The sequence below is a fragment of the Pseudophryne corroboree genome, chromosome 6, assembly GCF_028390025.1.
Source record: "Pseudophryne corroboree isolate aPseCor3 chromosome 6, aPseCor3.hap2, whole genome shotgun sequence".
Classification (NCBI taxonomy): domain Eukaryota; kingdom Metazoa; phylum Chordata; class Amphibia; order Anura; family Myobatrachidae; genus Pseudophryne; species Pseudophryne corroboree.
Window position 1 is genome coordinate 313474864 of NC_086449.1, and position 18905 is coordinate 313493768.

Here is an 18905-nt window from a genome sequence, read left to right on the forward strand (position 1 = left end):
ACATGACGCAAAGAAAAATGAAAGAAAAAAGAGGTGCAAGATGGAATTGTCCTTGGGCCCTCCCACCCACCCTTATGTTGTATAAACAGGACATGCATACTTTAACCAACCCATCATTTCAGTGACAGGGTCTGCCACACGACTGTGACTGAAATGACGGGTTGGTTTGGACCCCCACCAAAAAAGAAGCAATTAATCTCTCCTTGCACAAACTGGCTCTACAGAGGCAAGATGTCCACCTCATCATCATCCTCCGATTCATCACCGTGTACATCCCCCTCCTCACAGATTATCAATTCGTCCCCACTGGAATCCACCATCACAGCTCCCTGTGTACTTTGTGGAGGCAATTGCTGCTGGTGAATGTCTCCATGGAGGAATTGATTATAATTCATTTTAATGAACATCATCTTCTCCACATTTTCTGGAAGTAACCTCGTACGCCGATTGCTGACAAGGTGAGCGGCGGCACTAAACACTCTTTCGGAGTACACACTTGTGGGAGGGCAACTTAGGTAGAATAAAGCCAGTTTGTGCAAGGGCCTCCAAATTGCCTCTTTTTCCTGCCAGTATACGTATGGACTGTCTGACGTGCCTACTTGGATGCGGTCACTCATATAATCCTCCACCATTCTTTCAATGGTGAGAGAATCATATGCAGTGACAGTAGACGACATGTCCGTAATCGTTGGCAGGTCCTTCAGTCCGGACCAGATGTCAGCATCAGCAGTCGCTCCAGACTGCCCTGCATCACCGCCAGCGGGTGGGCTCGGAATTCTGAGCCTTTTCCTCGCACCCCCAGTTGCGGGAGAATGTGAAGGAGGAGATGTTGACAGGTCGCGTTCCGCTTGACTTGACAATTTTCTCACCAGCAGTTCTTTGAACCCCTGCCGGAAAGAGAGATACAACGTAGGTTTTAAATCTAGGATCGAGCACGGTGGCCAAAATGTAGTGCTCTGATTTCAACAGATTGACCACCCGTGAATCCTTGTTAAGCGAATTAAGGGCTCCATCCACAAGTCCCACATGCCTAGCGGAATCGCTCCGTGTTAGCTCCTCCTTCAATGTCTCCAGCTTCTTCTGCAAAAGCCTGATGAGGGGAATGACCTGACTCAGGCTGGCAGTGTCTGAACTGACTTCACGTGTGGCAAGTTCAAAAGGTTGCAGAACCTTGCACAACGTTGAAATCATTCTCCACTGCGCTTGAGACAGGAGCATTCCACCTCCTATATCGTGGTCAGTTGTATAGGCTTGAATGGCCTTTTGCTGCTCCTCCAACCTCTGAAGCATATAGAGGGTTGAATTCCACCTCGTTACCACTTCTTGCTTCAGATGATGGCAGGGCAGGTTCAGGCATTTTTGGTGTTGCTCCAGTCTTCTGTACGTGGTGCCTGTACGCCGAAAGTGTCCCGCAATTCTTCTGGCCACCGACAGCATCTCTTGCACGCCCCTGTCGTTTTTTAAATAATTCTGCACCACCAAATTCAAGGTATGTGCAAAACATGGGACGTGCTGGAATTTGCCCAGATTTAATGCACACACAATATTGCTGGCGTTGTCCGATGCCACAAATCCACAGGAGAGTCCAATTGGGGTAAGCCATTCTGCGATGATCTTCCTCAGTTGCCGTAAGAGGTTTTCAGCTGTGTGCGTATTCTGGAAAGCGGTGATACAAAGCGTAGCCTGCCTAGGAAAGAGTTGGCGTTTGCGAGATGCTGCTACTGGTGCCGCCGCTGCTGTTCTTGCGGCGGGAGTCAATACATCTACCCAGTGGGCTGTCACAGTCATATAGTCCTGAGTCTGCCCTGCTCCACTTGTCCACATGTCCGTGGTTAAGTGGACATTGGGTACAACTGCATTTTTTAGGACACTGGTAAGTCTTTTTCTGAGGTCTGTGTACATTTTCGGTATCGCCTGCCTAGAGAAATGGAACCTAGATGGTATTTGGTACCGGGGACACAGTACCTCAAACAAGTCTATAGTTGGCTCTGCAGTAATGATGGATACCGGAACCACATTTCTCACCGCCCAGGATGCCAAGGCCTCAGTTATCCGCTTTGCAGCAGGATGACTGCTGTGATATTTCATCTTCCTCGCAAAGGACTGTTGGACAGTCAATTGCTTGGTGGAAGTAGTAAAAGTGGTCTTACGACTTCCCCTCTGGGATGACCATCGACTCCCAGCAGCAACAACAGCAGCGCCAGCAGCAGTAGGCGTTACACTCAAGGATGCATCGGAGGAATCCCAGGCAGGAGAGGACTCGTCAGAATTGCCAGTGACATGGCCTGCAGGACTATTGGCATTCCTGGGGAAGGAGGAAATTGACACAGAGGGAGTTGGTGGGGTGGTTTGCGTGAGCTTGGTTACAAGAGGAAGGGATTTACTGGTCAGTGGACTGCTTCCGCTGTCGCCCAAAGTTTTTGAACTTGTCACTGACTTATGATGAATGCGCTGCAGGTGACGTATAAGGGAGGATGTTCCGAGGTGGTTAACGTCCTTACCCCTACTTATTACAGCTTGACAAAGGCAACACATGGCTTGACACCTGTTGTCCGCATTTCTGTTGAAATACTTCCACACCGAAGAGCTGATTTTTTTGGTATTTTCACCAGGCATGTCAATGGCCATATTCCTCCCACGGACAACAGGTGTCTCCCCGGGTGCCTGACTTAAACAAACCACCTCACCATCAGAATCCTCCTTGTCAATTTCCTCCCCAGCGCCAGCAACACCCATATCCTCCTCATCCTGGTGTACTTCAACACTGACATCTTCAATCTGACTATCAAGAACTGGACTGCGGGTGCTCCTTCCAGCACTTGCAGGGGGCGTGCAAATGGTGGAAGGCGCATGCTCTTCGCGTCCAGTGTTGGGAAGGTCAGGCATCGCAACCGACACAATTGGACTCTCCTTGTGGATTTGTGATTTCGAAGAACGCACAGTTCTTTGCTGTGCTTTTGCCAGCTTAAGTCTTTTCATTTTTCTAGCGAGAGGCTGAGTGCTTCCATCCTCATGTGAAGCTGAACCACTAGCCATGAACATAGGCCAGGGCCTCAGCCGTTCCTTGCCACTCCGTGTGGTAAATGGCATATTGGCAAGTTTACGCTTCTCCTCCGACGATTTTATTTTAGATTTTTGAGTCCTTTTTTTACTGATATTTTGTGTTTTGGATTTTACATGCTCTGTACTATGACATTGGGCATCGGCCTTGGCAGACGACGTTGATGGAATTTCATTGTCTCGGCCATGACTAGTGGCAGCAGCTTCAGCACGAGGTGGAAGTGGATCTTGATCTTTCCCTATTTTTGGAACCTCAACATTTTTGTTCTCCATATTTTAATAGGCACAACTAAAAGGCACCTCAGGTAAACAATGGAGATGGATGGATACTAGTATACTTATGGATGACGAGTGACTGACGACACAGAGGTAGCTACAGCCGTGGACTACCGTACTGTGTCTGCTAGTATAGAGATGATAATGATATAAAAAATATATATATATCACTACTGCAGGTATATATAATATGACGGACCTGCTGGACACTGTCAACAGACTCCTAAACTACTAGTATGAAGAAGATAGAAAAAAAAACCCCACCACAGGTAGGTATACAATTATGGACGAGCACTGACGACACAGAGGTAGCTACAGCCGTGGACTACCGTACTGCGTCTGCTAGTATAGAGATGATAATGATATAAAAAATATATATATATCACTACTGGAGGTATATATAATATAATGACAGACCTTCTGGACACTGTCAGCAGACTCCTAAACTACTAGTATGAAGAAGATAGAAAAAAAAACCCCACCACAGGTAGGTATACAATTATGGACGAGCACTGATGACACAGAGGTAGCTACAGCCGTGGACTACCGTACTGCGTCTGCTAGTATAGAGATGATAATGATATAAAAAATATATATATATCACTACTGCAGGTATATATAATATAATGACGGACCTGCTGGACACTGTCAGCAGACTCCTAAACTACTAGTATGAAGAAGATAGAAAAAAAACCCCCACCACAGGTAGGTATACAATTATGGACGAGCACTGACGACACAGAGGTAGCTACAGCCGTGGACTACCGTACTGCGTCTGCTAGTATAGAGATGATAATGATATAAAAAATATATATATATCACTACTGCAGGTATATATAATATAATGACGGACCTGCTGGACACTGTCAGCAGACTCCTAAACTACTAGTATGAAGAAGATAGAAAAAAAACCCCCACCACAAGTAGGTATACAATTATGGACGAGCACTGACGACACAGAGGTAGCTACAGCCGTGGACTACCGTACTGCGTCTGCTAGTATAGAGATGATAATGATATAAAAAATATATATATATCACTACTGCAGGTATATATAATATAATGACGGACCTGCTGGACACTGTCAGCAGACTCCTAAACTACTAGTATGAAGAAGATAGAAAAAAAAACCCCACCACAGGTAGGTATACAATTATGGACGAGCACTGACGACACAGAGGTAGCTACAGCCGTGGACTACCGTACTGCGTCTGCTAGTATAGAGATGATAATGATATAAAAAATATATATATATCACTACTGCAGGTATATATAATATAATGACGGACCTGCTGGACACTGTCAGCAGACTCCTAAACTACTAGTATGAAGAAGATAGAAAAAAAAAAAACCACCACAGGTAGGTATACAATTATGGACGAGCACTGACGACACAGAGGTAGCCACAGCCGTGGACTACCGTACTGCGTCTGCTAATATAGAGATGATAAAGATGATAGAGATGAACAAAAAAAATATAACACTACTGCAGGTAAATATTTATATAATATAATGAATGACGGACCTGCTGGACACTGTCAGCAAAATGCGTTTATAGAATAAAAAAAAAAAACACCACAGGAGTGTTTAACTTTTTCAGGCAGACAATATACTGGTGGTCACTGGTCAGTCACACTGGCAGCAAAAGTGTGCACTGTACTCCTGCTATAACTGCACCCCAGTCTCCCCCACAATTCAGCTGTGTGAGCAGTGAGCACTCAGCACAGTCAGATATACATAGATGATATTATCATGCAGCACACTGAGGCTGAGCACAGATATGGTATGTGACTGTGTATCGTTTTTTTTCAGGCAGAGAACGGATTATATTAAATAATAAATAAAACTGGTGGTGGTCACTAGTAACTATCAGCAAAACTCTGCACTCTGAGTACTCCTAATGCTCCCCAAAATTACTAAGTTAGTAGTAAATCAACTCAAGTGTCTCTATCTATTCTAACGGAGAGGACGCCAGCCACGTCCTCTCCCTATCAATCTCAATGCACGTGTGAAAATGGCGGCGACGCGCGGCTCCTTATATAGAATCCGAGTCTCGCGATAGAATCCGAGCCTCGCGAGAATCCGACAGCGGGATGATGACGTTCGGGCGCGCTCGGGTTAACCGAGCAAGGCGGGAAGATCCGAGTCTGCCTCGGACCCGTGTAAAAAGGCTGAAGTTCGGGGGGGGGTCGGATTCCGAGGAACCGAACCCGCTCATCTCTAATATATACAACTTTTTTTAATTTTGTATTTATATAGGGCATTTATATTGTCATGTGGGATTAACCAAGGTTTTTGATTCAAGGTAATTAATATTTAAGGTCATTATTTTTAATAAGGTACAGTATGTATTATAAGTCAAAAATATTATTGTACAAACACAAAACTGGTAAAAAAAAAAAGTATGACTGTAGCTCCACACAGCAGTGTAGTGCACAACAGTGCAGCCTGCTGGTGTCAGCTAGGTACAACAACGCTGAGAGAAACATGAATTATAAATGTGTAATTTATAATTCATGCATATAGAGTGACATTCATCTGTTACACCAATAAAGAGGAAAATGAAACACATTTAGGGTTAGGAGCAAGTTGGGCCCTGCAATTCATTTTCACTGTGATTTCCATTTACAGTACAATTCACCTTCCAAACTGGCTTTACATTTTCCAGCAAATTCTAATTTTTTTGTTTGCAAAGGTTGGGTAAACCTTACCCCTCCTAATGAATAATCATGCACTTAGTGGGGTTTAATAGTGTATTTAGCAAATAAAGACATGTCGGCGATTTTCTCTAAAAAGCTCAAAAACACGCCTGCTTTGTCCGGGTAGCAGCCTGCCAGTGCAGGCAGGGAGCTACTTGGCGGGTGCGAAAGCATAGCCGCCGTGCAATGCTTTCGCACCTGTGCAGGGGGAAGGGAAGGAGAGGGGGCACGGCCTGACATGCTGGGCGGACTAGCCCTGTGCTGGGCGCTACCCCGCATGTCAGAGAATCTGTTCGTAGATGTGCTATTTTAATTTTAGCACATCTACGACATACCTGCCTACTTTTGAAAACTAGTTTCAGGGAGATTCCAAGGGGCAGCAGAATACGTCACACTTTCCGTTGAGGGTGTGTGTCATGCTCCGCCCAAAGGGCGTGTTTAGGTCCACCTAAGGGTATATTTATTGCCACTTAGGGGTGTATCCTGCAATGGCAGGTGAAAACTATAGTACTAATAGCAGCACTTACACCATCGTAAACATTAGCGCTTCAGCATGACCCGCAGCTCCACGTATCACCCTCTTCTGTGAGCTGCTCCGGGACCCACCGCTCCATGTCTTCAGCAGCACCGCTGCTGCTGTAAATACACCTCAGACAGCGCTGCAGCTGTCAACAACTATGCATACGGACAATAGGGGTAGTTACGCCCCTGCACACAGCACCATAATATATTACATTATGCACAGCCCACATCCCTCATATTGCACCCAGTATACACAGCACCATATCACATGACATTATACACAGCCTCCCCCATATTACACCCAGTACTACATTACATTACCTTTTACACAGCCCCCCTCCCCTCGTATTCCACCCACTACCTATGCACAGCATATACCCTCCCATATTACACCCAATAGCACATTGCATTACACTTTACATAGACCCCCCCCATATTACACCCAGTTGCACTTTACACTACATTATACACAGCCCCCCTCCCCATATTACACCCAGTACCATATTATACTGTATTATGCACAGCATACACAGCTTCCCCATATTACACCCAATAGCACATTACATTTTACACAGCCCCCCCCATATTACACTGCCTCCTCCATATTACACCCAGTAGCATATTACACAGACCCCATATACACTGCCTCCTCCATATTACACCCAGTAGCATATTACACAGCCCCCCATATTACACTGCCTCCTCCATATTACACCCAGTAGCATATTACACAGCCCCCCATATTACACTGCCTCCTCCATATTACACCCAGTAGCATATTACACAGCCCCCCATATTACACTGCCTCCTCCATATTACACCCAGTAGCATATTACACAGCCCCCCATATTACACTGCCTCCTCCATATTACACCCAGTAGCATATTACACAGACCCCCAGATTACACTGCCTCCTCCATATTTCACCAAATAGCATATTACACCCCCCCCATATTACACCAAATAGCATATTACACAGCCCCCCATATTACACTGCCTCCTCCATATTACACCAAATAGCATATTACACAGCCCCCCATATTACACTGCCTCCTCCATATTACACCCAGTAGCATATTACACAGCCCCCCATATTACACTGTCTCCTCCATATTACACCCAGTAGCATATTACACAGACCCCCAGATTACACTGCCTCCTCCATATTTCACCAAATAGCATATTACACCCCCCCCCCATATAACACTGCCTCCTCCATATTACACCAAATAGCATATTACACAGCCCCCCATATTACACTGCCTCCTCCATATTACACCAAATAGCATATTACACAGCCCCCCATATTACACTGCCTCCTCCATATTACACCAAATAGCATATTACACAGCCCCCCATATTACACTGCCTCCTCCATATTACACCAAATAGCATATTACACAGCCCCCCATATTACACTGCCTCCTCCATATTACACCAAATAGCATATTACACAGCCCCCCATATTACACTGCCTCCTCCATATTACACCAAATAGCAGATTACACAGCCCCCCATATTACACTGCCTCCTCCATATTACACCAAATAGCATATTACACAGCCCCACCATATTACACCCAGTGCACATTACACTGCATATTACACCCAGTAGCACACTACATATTACACCTCCCCTTCCCCATATAACCCCCCCAGTATATACAGCACCCACCTGGTTTGTTGCTCACTCCTGTAAAGAGCAGGGAGCCAGCCCCGGGACAGTATGCAGTCCAGGGAAGCCACTTCCAGGACCAGCAGGAAGGACCGGGCTGATACATGATACACACAGCCCACTGTGAGTGTGGTGGGCGGGGCCAGCCAGAGTGAAGAAGCAAAGCCCTGGTTGCCGGGTTATTGGCTTCACTGTACGGGTGGCTGCTCCTGCTGCGCAGACACCTCCCGGGTCTCAGAAAGTCTGACGCCACCGCTACTCTCAACCCAGCTGTGGCCGACCGCAAGGACAAGTGACTGTTCCAGTGTAAGTCCCGCCCCCCGCATTTCCGGACTCGCGCATGTGCAGTCCGGATTTGCAAGGAGGAACTGTTAAAAAGCGGGAGGGCTGACATTGTTTGCGGGGCAGCGGGAGGGTCAGTTAAAAATCGGGAGCCTCCCGCTAAATGCGGGAGGGTAGGCAAGCCTGATCTACGATCAGGTCTGAATCACCCCCTTTGATTATAAGCTCCACTGGGGCAGGGACTGAAGTAAATTACTAAATATTCTCTGTAAAGCACTGCTGAATATGTTTGCAATATATAAATAATAAAAGCATATTGTGCCTTTTTTCTCTTTGGAGATTGTTTTATTTATATACAGTATATAAGGCAACATACATTTATTCTGCATACAAAAGCGTGTCACTATAATAAGATTTCCTTGCCATATCCATTAATTGGAAGATTAATCTCTACATTATCTACAGCATTATGGTACTTGGAGTTACAACCATGGAACACCATGCCTGTCCCAAGCTAGGGTAATCCTGAACAGGAGCTGTACAGCTGCTTATATGGAACAGCAAGCACAGATGCTGTCATCACTCAGATTACCATGCATGTTTATAGTATCATTTGATGTAAGAATCAAAACATGCATTTTTTATGATGGCCAAGTGCAGTGTAAAATGCATATCTTGTGTTTCACCTTTGTGTACATCTGCCTGGAATTTTTAGCCTTTCTAAAGGGGCCTACACAAGGTGCGATATTTCTACCGATATGGACTATATAGTCCATATTGGTAGAAAACACAATGCATATCGCACCATGGGGGTAATTCAGAGTTGATCGCGGCAGCAAATTTGTTAGCGGTTGGGCAAAACCATGTGCACTGCAAGGGGGATGCAGATATAACATTTGCAGAGAGAGTTAGATTTGGGTGGGTTATTTTGTTTCTGTGCAGGGTAAATACTGGCTGCTTTATTTATACACTGCAATTTAGATTTCAGTTTCAACACAACCCACCCAAATCGAACTCTCTCTGCACATGTTATATCTGCCCCACCCCCCACCCCCCCTGCAGTGCACATGGTTTCGCCCAACTGCTAACATATTTGCTGCTGCGATCAACTCTGAATTACCCCCTATGTGTAAACACCTTACAATACCAATGCGCGGTCCAGCAGGATCGGCATTGCAAGGAAAAATAGTGTGTGCAGGCAGGGTCGATATTGTCTATATCAGAGGTTCATGTCTCCGGACACAATATAGTCAATATCGGCCATCACACTGTGTGTATGCGGTATAAAGTGAGCATGATATCTGTGCAAGCCATCTCTGTGTGCAACGTTCTCAAATGTTCATTTTGGTTTTATAGTTTTGCGCTGCATTAAATTTAAATAGAGAAGATGTCTAAATGCATTCCCTCATTCATACTGATGGTATACTTATGAGGGTTGAAAAGTTCCATCTCATTTGAAAACAGGCATTTTCACCGGCAATAGGACTTTGTACTACTGTATACATCAAGTGGTCACCCATATGAATTAACTTCTTACCATTAAAACACATCAGACCAAGAAAGAAAGGAAAAAATAGGGAAGAATTTATTAGGGAGGCAACATTATTATAAATTATGGGTCAATAATAGGATTTTAATTACCTACCAGTAAATCCTTTTCACGTAGTCCGTAGAGGATGCTGGGGTCCACATTAGTACCATGGGGTATAGATGGGTCCACTAGGAGCCATTGGCACTTTAAGAGTTTGAGAGTGTGGGCTGGCTCCTCCCTCTATGACCCTCCTACCAGACTCAGTCTAGAAACTGTGCCCGAGGAGACGGACAACTTCGAGAGAAGGATTTTACACAGATAGTGGCGAGATTCACACCAGCTCACACACAAGGCAAACCAAGCTAACTAGCTTGTAACAACAGCAACGGCTGAACAAGATTACTTACCAAGTAACAAAACAGTATGTAACTAAGAACTGAGCAGTACTAAACAAGGTAACTCCTGCAGGATAACGAAGCGCTGGTTGGGTGCCCAGCATCCTCTACGGACTACGAGAAAAGGATTTACCGGTAGGTAATTAAAATCCTATTTTCTCTTACGTCCTAGAGGATGCTGGGGCACACATTAGTACCATGGGGATGTACCAAAGCTCCCAGAACGGGAGGGAGAGCGTGGAGGCTCCTGCAGAACTGGTTGACCAAACTTCAGGTCCTCAGAGGCCAAAGTATCGAACTTGTAGAACTTTGCAAACGTGTTCGACCCAGACCAAGAAGCAGCTCGGCAAAGCTGTAAAGCCGAGACACCCCAGGCAGCCGCCCAGGAATAACCCACCTTACGAGTAGGGTGGGCCTTAACAGACATAGGACGCGGCAATCCTGCCGTAGAATACGCATGCTGGATAGTGAACTTGATCCAGCGAGAGATAGTCTGCTTAGAAGCAGGACAACCAAGTTTCTTGGGATCATACAGGTCAAACAAAGAGTCCGATTTTCTGTGACGAGCAGTCTTCTTCACATAGATTTTCAGAGCCCTTACAACATCCTAGGACTTTGATGAAATTGAGGAGTCAGTAGCAACTGGCACCACAATAGGTTGGTTGATATGAAATGCCGACACGACCTTCGGAAGGAACTGCTGACGTGTCCTGAGCTCAGCTCTATCTTCATGGAAGATCAAGTAGGGGCTTTTACAAGACAAAGCCCCCAACTCCGACACATGTCTAGCAGAAGCTAAGGCCAACAAAGTGACAGCCTTCCACGTGAGAAACTTGACCTCAACCTCCGGCAGAGGTTCAAACCAATCTGATTGGAGAAACTGCAACACCATGTTAAGATCCCAGGGCGCCGTAGGCGGCACAAAGGTCGGCTGGATGTGCAGAACCCATTTCAGAAAAGTCTGAACCTCAGGAAGGGAAGCCAACTGTTTCTGGAAGAAAATTGATAGGGCCCAAATCTGGATCTTTGCGGACCCCAACCTCAGGCCCATATCCACACCTGCTTGCAGGAAGAGGAGAAATCATCTCAGTTGAAACGCCACCGTAGGGAACTTCTTGGACTCACACCAAGATACATATTTTTTCCAAATACGATGGTAATATTTAGATGTTACTCCTTTCCTAGCCTGTATCAGGGTAGGAATAACCTTGTTCGGAATATCCTTCCGAGCTAATATCTGACATTCAACCTCGATGCCGTCAAACGTAGCTGTGGTAAGTCTTGATAGGCAAACGGCCCCTGCTGCAGCAGGTCCTCCGGAAGTGGAAGAGGCCTCGGCTCTTCTAGCAGTAGATCCAGAAGATCCGCATACCAAGCCCGCCTTGGCCAGTCCGGAGCAATGAGGATTGCCAGAACTCTTGTTTTCCTTATGAGTTTGAGAACTCTTGGAATAAGTGGAAGTGGAGGAAACATGTATACCGACTGGAACACCCACGGAGTCACTAGGGCGCCCACCGCCACTGCTTGCGGGTCCCTCGACCTGGAACAATACTGCCAAAGCTTCTTGTTGAAATGAGAGGCCATCATATCTATTTGAGGTACACCCTAAAGATCTGTTACTTCCCTGAACACTTCCGGATGGAGTCCCCACTCTCCTGGATGAAGATAGTGTCTGCTGAGGAAGTCCGCAGCCCAGTTGTCTACTCCCGGAATGTAGATTGCTGACAGCGCGTGTTTTTCTGTCCAGAGGATGATTCTTGTTACCTCTGACATTGCAGCTCTGCTCTTCATTCCGCCCTGTCAGTTTATATAAGCTACTGTCGTTACATTGTCCGACTGCACTTGAATGGCCCGATCTCGCAGAAGATGGGCCGCTTAGAGAAGACCGTTGTAGACGGCTCTTAGTTCCAGAATGTTTATTGGTAGTCCGGCTTCCAGACTTGACCACCTTCCTTGGAAGTTCTCCCCTTGAATGACTGCGCCCCAGCCCCGGAGACTTGCATCCATGGTTAGAAGGATCCAGTCATGAATCCCGAACCTGCGGCCCTCCAGAAGGTAAGGTGATTGTAGCCACCATAGGAGGGAAATCCTGGCCTTTGGCAACAGACGTATTCTCTGGTGCATGTGTAGATGAGATCCGGACCACTTGTCCAGGAGATCCAGTTGGAAGGGCCGGGTATGAAACCTCCCGTACTGCAGAGCCTCGTAAGAGGCCACCATCTTCCCCAGAAGGCAAATGCACTGATGAACCGACACCCGGGCTGGCTTCAGAACATCCCGGACCATTATTTGTATCACCAATGCTTTCTCCTCTGGGAGAAACACCCTCTGCGCTTCCGTGTTGAGGATCATTCCCAGAAAGGACAACCTCCTGGTCGGCTCCAAATGTGATTTTGGAAGGTTTAGGATCCAACCGTGTTCCCTGAGCAGATGGCTCATGACAACAATGGACTGTTACAGCTTCTCCTTGGACGATGCTTTTATCAGCAGTTCGTCCAGATATGGAATTATGTTCACCCCCTGTCTGCGGAGGAAAACCATAATTTCCGCCATCACCTTGGTGAATACCTTCGGCGCTGTGGAGAGGCCGAATGACAGGGCCTGGAATTGAAAATAACTGTCCAACAGTGCGAATCGGAGATAAGCTTGATGCGGTAGCCAAATCAGAATGTGGCGGTAGCATTCTTGATATCTAGGGATACCAGGAATTCCACCTCTTCCAGCCCTGATATCATCGCCCTTAGAGACTCCATTTTGAACTTGAACTCACTCAGAAAGGGATTAAGCGATTTTAAGTTCAAAATGGGCCTGACCGAACCATCCGGTTTCGGTACCATAAAAAGGTTCGAATAGTAACCTTTGTTTTGCAAATGGGGTTGAACTGGTACAATGACCTGTGCTTCCACCAACTTTTGGATGGCTTCCTGTAGGATAGCCCTATCTGCCAGCAAAGCTGGCAAGCCTGACTTGAAGAACCGGTGAGGAGGGAGATCTTGAAACTCCATCCTGTACCCCTGGGACACAATATCCAGCACCCATGGGTCCAGCCCGGATGATGCCCAGACATGACTGAAATGCCTGAGTCTCGCCCCCATCGGTCCCACCTCCAGGCCGCGCGGTCCACAGACATGCTGAGGACTTTGGTGTACCTGAAGCAGGCTTCTGTTCCTGGGAACTCGCAACAGCAGGTTTCTTGGATTTTGGCCGACCCCCTCTAAAGAAGGTGTTGGACGGATTGGACTTTCTTGTTTTAGCAGCCCGAAAAGGACTGTGATGCAGCTGAAGAAAAAGGCTTCTTCATAGCAGGTGCAGCTGAGGGAAGAAAAGGAGACTTACACGCTGTAGCCGTGGAAATCCACGCATCAAACGCTTCCCCAAAAGAGCCTGGCCTGTGTAGGATAGGGTCTCCACACCTCTCCTGGATTCCGCGTCGGCAGACCACTGGCGCAGCCAAAGTCCCCTGCGAGCTGAGACAGACATGGAAGATGTCCCTGCAGCCATGGAACCCAGGTCTTTCATGGTACGTAAAAATAATTCAACATCACTCTTATCCATTGTATCCAAATCCTCAAGTAACGTACCTGACCACGGAAATACATGCACAGGCAATAGTAGGACGCAGTATCGCTCCTGAAGCCGTGTATATGGATTTGAGCGTAGTGTAAATTTTTCGATCAATCGTTTCTTTTAACGCAGTAGATCCTGGAACAGGTAAAACCACCTTTTTGGAGAGTCTGAACACAGACACGTCCACTATGGGTGGATTTTCCCATTTTTTCCTATCCTCCTCAGGGAAGGGGAAAGCAACCAGAACCCTTCTTGGGATCTGGAATTTTTTCTCCGGGTTTTCCCAGGCTTTCTCAAATATAGCATTTAATTCTTTAGACGCAGGGAAGGTTAGCGATGCTTTCTTATTGTCAGTGAAGTAAGCCTCCTCAACCTGCTCAGGTGTTGTATCAGCAATATTCAACACATCTCTAATAGCCTCTATCATCAACTGCACCCCTTTTGCAAGAGATGCCGCCACCCTCAGCACATCCCCATCACCGTCTGCCGTGTCAGAGTCGGTATCTGAGTCATCTTGCATAACCTGGGCAAGAGCACGTTTGTGGGAACATACTGTAGGGGGTCCTGAGGTAACAAAACCGGACCAAACTGCCATAGAGTTCTGCAAAACCTGAGTTGCAGATTCATTCTGTGCAACCCTAGTAGAAAACTGAGAAATCATAGTTTTAATAGAGGATAACCACTCAGGCTCCCTTGTTGGCATCTGCGCTTACACAGTGCAAACCTGATTACATGGAATGGGATCATCCTGAGAGGACATGTCCTCTGCAGCATATGACACAGAGTCCCTGCACATAGCTTAATGGAGACCACAGACACTCCACACACACAGGGAAGGGCAGACAGAGTTTCCCCCCAAGAATGGCAAGAGAGACACAGAGATTAATGCCAACCCACACACAGCGATAACAGATAGGGAGAACCCTAACCAGCGCTGACTGTGCACCTTAATAGGTTACACAGTCTGTACACAGCCTCCCCCCTCTACAACTCCCTGGTACTGTAACTGATAGCTGGAGTTGAGGTGGAGGGACAGCTTCTTACTGACAGCGCTTCTGCAGGCAGGAAAATGGCGCTAAACGCTGCTGGGTCCGCTCTGAGGAGAAGCTCCGCCCCCTTCAATGGCGCTATCTTCCCGCTGTTCTGAAGATTATACTGGCCTGAGGAATTGTGCTGTCAGCGATCCTGGGACCCTGACAGGCTTGGAGGTCAGTGTAGGATGTAGGCGCTGGCTCAGGGCACCCCTCACAGCACCGCACTAAGTACCGCTGAGCCCCAGAGCGCAGTTAGTACTGCGCTCCATACCCTGTTGCCGCCATCTTCCCCCTGGCTCCCCGCTTGCTAGGGGGGCCGGTGACTAACTCGCCACTGATCTTCTGGCTCTGTAAGGGGGTGGCGGCATGCTGCTGGGGTGAGCGATCCCCTGTGGCGGGGAACGTTCGATCCCCTCAGAAGCTCAGTGTCCTTGTCAGCGGAGATAGTGGCTCAGACCCCCAACTAAAATTAATAAGAAGGAGCGTTTATGTAAAAATGAACGCACATACCTGTAAAAAAGAAAAAAAATAGTATTTAAATGTTACAGCTCTTTTGTGAATAAGTGCAGGAGATAGGAATTATTGATTTTAATGGTTAAGTGTCCGTCAGGATTTATAAGGTCACTTTCCCTATTTTACCCTACCTTGAGAACCAGGTATCGATGGTAGTGGAACTGTGCAGCCTGTACGGCTATGATGAGCACAATTAGCGGCCGGGAGCCGGCAGCCGCAGCAGCTAACAGCGCTCAGTACAGCCGTATAGGCTGCACAGCTCTCAACAGCAGCCGGAGCTGTCCGGGAACGGGAGCCGCCAGCCGCAGCCGCTAAACAGCGCTCACCACAGCCGCATAGGCTATACAGCTCTCAATACCAACTGGAGCTGTCAGACAACGGGAGCCGCCAGCCGCAGCCGCTAATTGTGCTCATCATAGCCGTACAGGCTGCACAGTTCCACTACCATCGATACCTGGTTCTCAAGGTAGGGTAAAATAGGGAAAGTGACCTTATAAATCCTGACGGACACTTAACCATTAAAATCAATAATTCCCATCTCCTGCACTTATTCACAAAAGAGCTGTAACATTTAAATACTATTTTTTTTCTTCTTTACAGGTATGTGTGTTCATTTTTACATAAGCGCTCCTTCTTATTAATTTTAAATGGTCACAATTTTTATGGAGCTGCTGTATATTTCCATAGCGCAGTTTTAATATTATATAAAACATACCTCCCAACTGTCCCGATTTTTGCGGGACTGTCCCATTTCAAATTATGGGTAGGCGCCCTGTCTGCAGCTCCTGCAGGGGGCAGAGAGAGGGTGCACGCACGGCTCTCGGTGGCCGCCAGACGGAACTGCAGCACCCCCTAAAATATATAAATCTTTATTTTTTGGGGGACCAGTCAGTTGCTTTAACACGCAATCTGCATTGCACACACATACACACAGTATGGTCTGGTAAATGTGATTCTCAAGGACATGTCTGATTTTGATGCTGGGTAGTTGGGACATGCCCTTACTATCACCTTCTGGGGTCTGACTCGAGGGGACCTCTTTTCAGGTCCCCACCATGTTAAAAGTCCCGCCAGTGTTGGTGTGCTGTCCGGTCTGTGTCCCCATAAGGATAGGAATATGAGTGCACACACACACGTATACACACACAACCTGTTCCCTTGAGTCACCACACACACACCGTTTCCCCCAGTCCCTATACACACACACAGAGCCTGCCCCCACTAGCCGCTATACACACACACAGCCTGTCACCACACACACACCCATTCCTACACACACACACACACACACACACACACACACACACACACACACACACACACACACACACACTGTGGTCTAATTGTGGACCCCCCATGGCCACGCCCTCATTTGAAAAAAATCCCCCAAACAGTGGAGCAGACACTTCCTCCAGCTGACCTGGTAGGGACTAGGGAGAGGAGATTCGGGAAAGAAGGCAAGGACCTGCAGTGCCCAGCAGCACACTGCAGCAGCAGGCAATTATGAGGAGCGATGCTGCGAATCCAGAGTCCCACTCCCCTTGCTCTGGCGGCAGCACACATCAACGGTGGCTTGTAATGAGTCAGTCTGACTCATTACAATGCTGCAGACTGGGGATGCGGGGAGTTGCGCCCTCAGGGCTACTGCGCTGTGTGCCAGGCACCGCTGGCACACACGTAGTTTCGGCCCTGGAGCCCTCTTTCAAATTATGGGGCCCCTTAATACCTATTGTCTGTGGATTACCTGTGAGCACCAGACAATGTTACTCAGCACTATGTGCCCTATACGCCACATATTAAAAGCATGGAGAAAACCACATTCGAAAGAGGGGACAAATTTAATTCACCTAAATGCAGAATTATTCAGAACTGGCTGGTGAAGCAATATAATTCCTGCCAGTGGCGGAACTACCGCCAGTGCAAGCAGTGCCTTGCACTGGGGCCCGCCACTGTCCAGGGGCCCAAAGCAGTGCGGCATGTAATGAGTCAGTTTGACTCATTACATGCCGCCGGCCGAGGAGAGGAGAGCTGCGCCAGATCCCGACAGGGGCGGTAAAAGCGATCGCCCCCCCTAAACATGCCCCCGCACAATTGAGAAGCCGGCGCCAGGACCTGTTCCCGTACAGTGGCCCTCATTCCGAGTTGTTCGCTCGCAAGCTGCTTTTAGCAGCATTGCACACGCTAAGCCGCCGCCTACTGGGAGTGAATCTTAGCTTAGCAAAATTGCGAACGAAAGATTCTCAAAATTGCGAATAGAAATTTCTTAGCAGTTTCTGAGTAGCTCGGGACTTACTCTGCCACTGCGATCAGTTCAGTCAGTTTCGTTCCTGGTTTGACGTCACAAACACACCCAGCGTTCGCCCAGACACTCCTCCGTTTCTCCAGCCACTCCCGCGTGTTTCCCAGAAACGGTAGCGTTTTTTCACACACTTCCATAAAACGGCCAGTTTCCGCCCAGAAACACCCACTTCCTGTCAATCACATTACGATCACCAGAACGAAGAAAAAACCTCGTAATGCCGTGAGTAAAATACCAAAGTTCTTAGCAAATTTACTTGGCGCAGTCGCAGTGCGAACATTGCGCATGCGCAATTAGCGGAAAATCGATGCGATGCGAAGAAAATTACTGAGCGAACAACTCGGAATGACCACCAGTACTTCCATCCTGCGCTCGCAGTGGCCACGATGATCCAGCCGCATGGAGCACTGACAGCCCGCTGCCACTGAAAGTCTGAACTTGGAAGGTGCAGCGCCGGGGGCCGAGTGATCATGATCTGCGGCAGCTGCAGGCCTCCCGCTGACAGCCCGCCACCGCCGCTGAGAATCTGAACTTGCAGGCGCTGGGTCGGGGCCGGGCTGGGGCAGTGTGTCACTCACTGTCTTTTCCATGCCCGGCTCCCCTCCCATGGCCCTTTCCGCGTGGAGACGTCACTGTGTAATGGGCACACCCTCATGGCGCCCCCCCCCCCCCTCCCGGGCATCATAATACAAGGTGCACGAGAAGGGGGGATAGAATAATTAATTGCTGGAGGCGGTATATCAGGATGTTACCCGGGTGGCATAAGGGACAGAGCTGTAGTAATATGGGGTAATATATATATATATAATATTATATATACAGTATATATATAGTTATATAGTAATATAGGGTAATGTGTAAAAAGGGGATGCTGTCTGCCGTAATGTGTAAAAAGGGGGACGCTGTCTGCCGTAATGTGTAAAAACGGGGACGCTGTCTGCCGTAATGCGTAAAAAGGGTGCGCTGTCTGCCGTAATGCGTAAAAAGGGTGCGCTGTCTGCCGTAATGCGTAAAAAGGAGACGCTGTCTGCCGTAATGCGTAAAAAAGGGGGA

General features: G+C 47.6%; 1 protein-coding gene and 1 long non-coding RNA gene across 2 annotated transcripts in view; one reads left to right on the forward strand and one right to left on the reverse strand.

The window, feature by feature from the left end:
- LOC134932132 (uncharacterized) overlaps positions 1–8560 on the reverse strand; it is a 154602-nt gene extending 146042 nt beyond the window's left edge. The window contains exon 1 of the long non-coding RNA XR_010179249.1: positions 8232–8560. This is a non-coding gene — a long non-coding RNA (uncharacterized LOC134932132). The remainder of the gene's footprint in view (positions 1–8231) is intronic.
- LOC134932131 (proprotein convertase subtilisin/kexin type 5-like) overlaps positions 1–18905 on the forward strand; it is a 420509-nt gene that overhangs the window by 167364 nt on the left and 234240 nt on the right. The gene's annotated exons all lie outside the window — the stretch shown is intronic.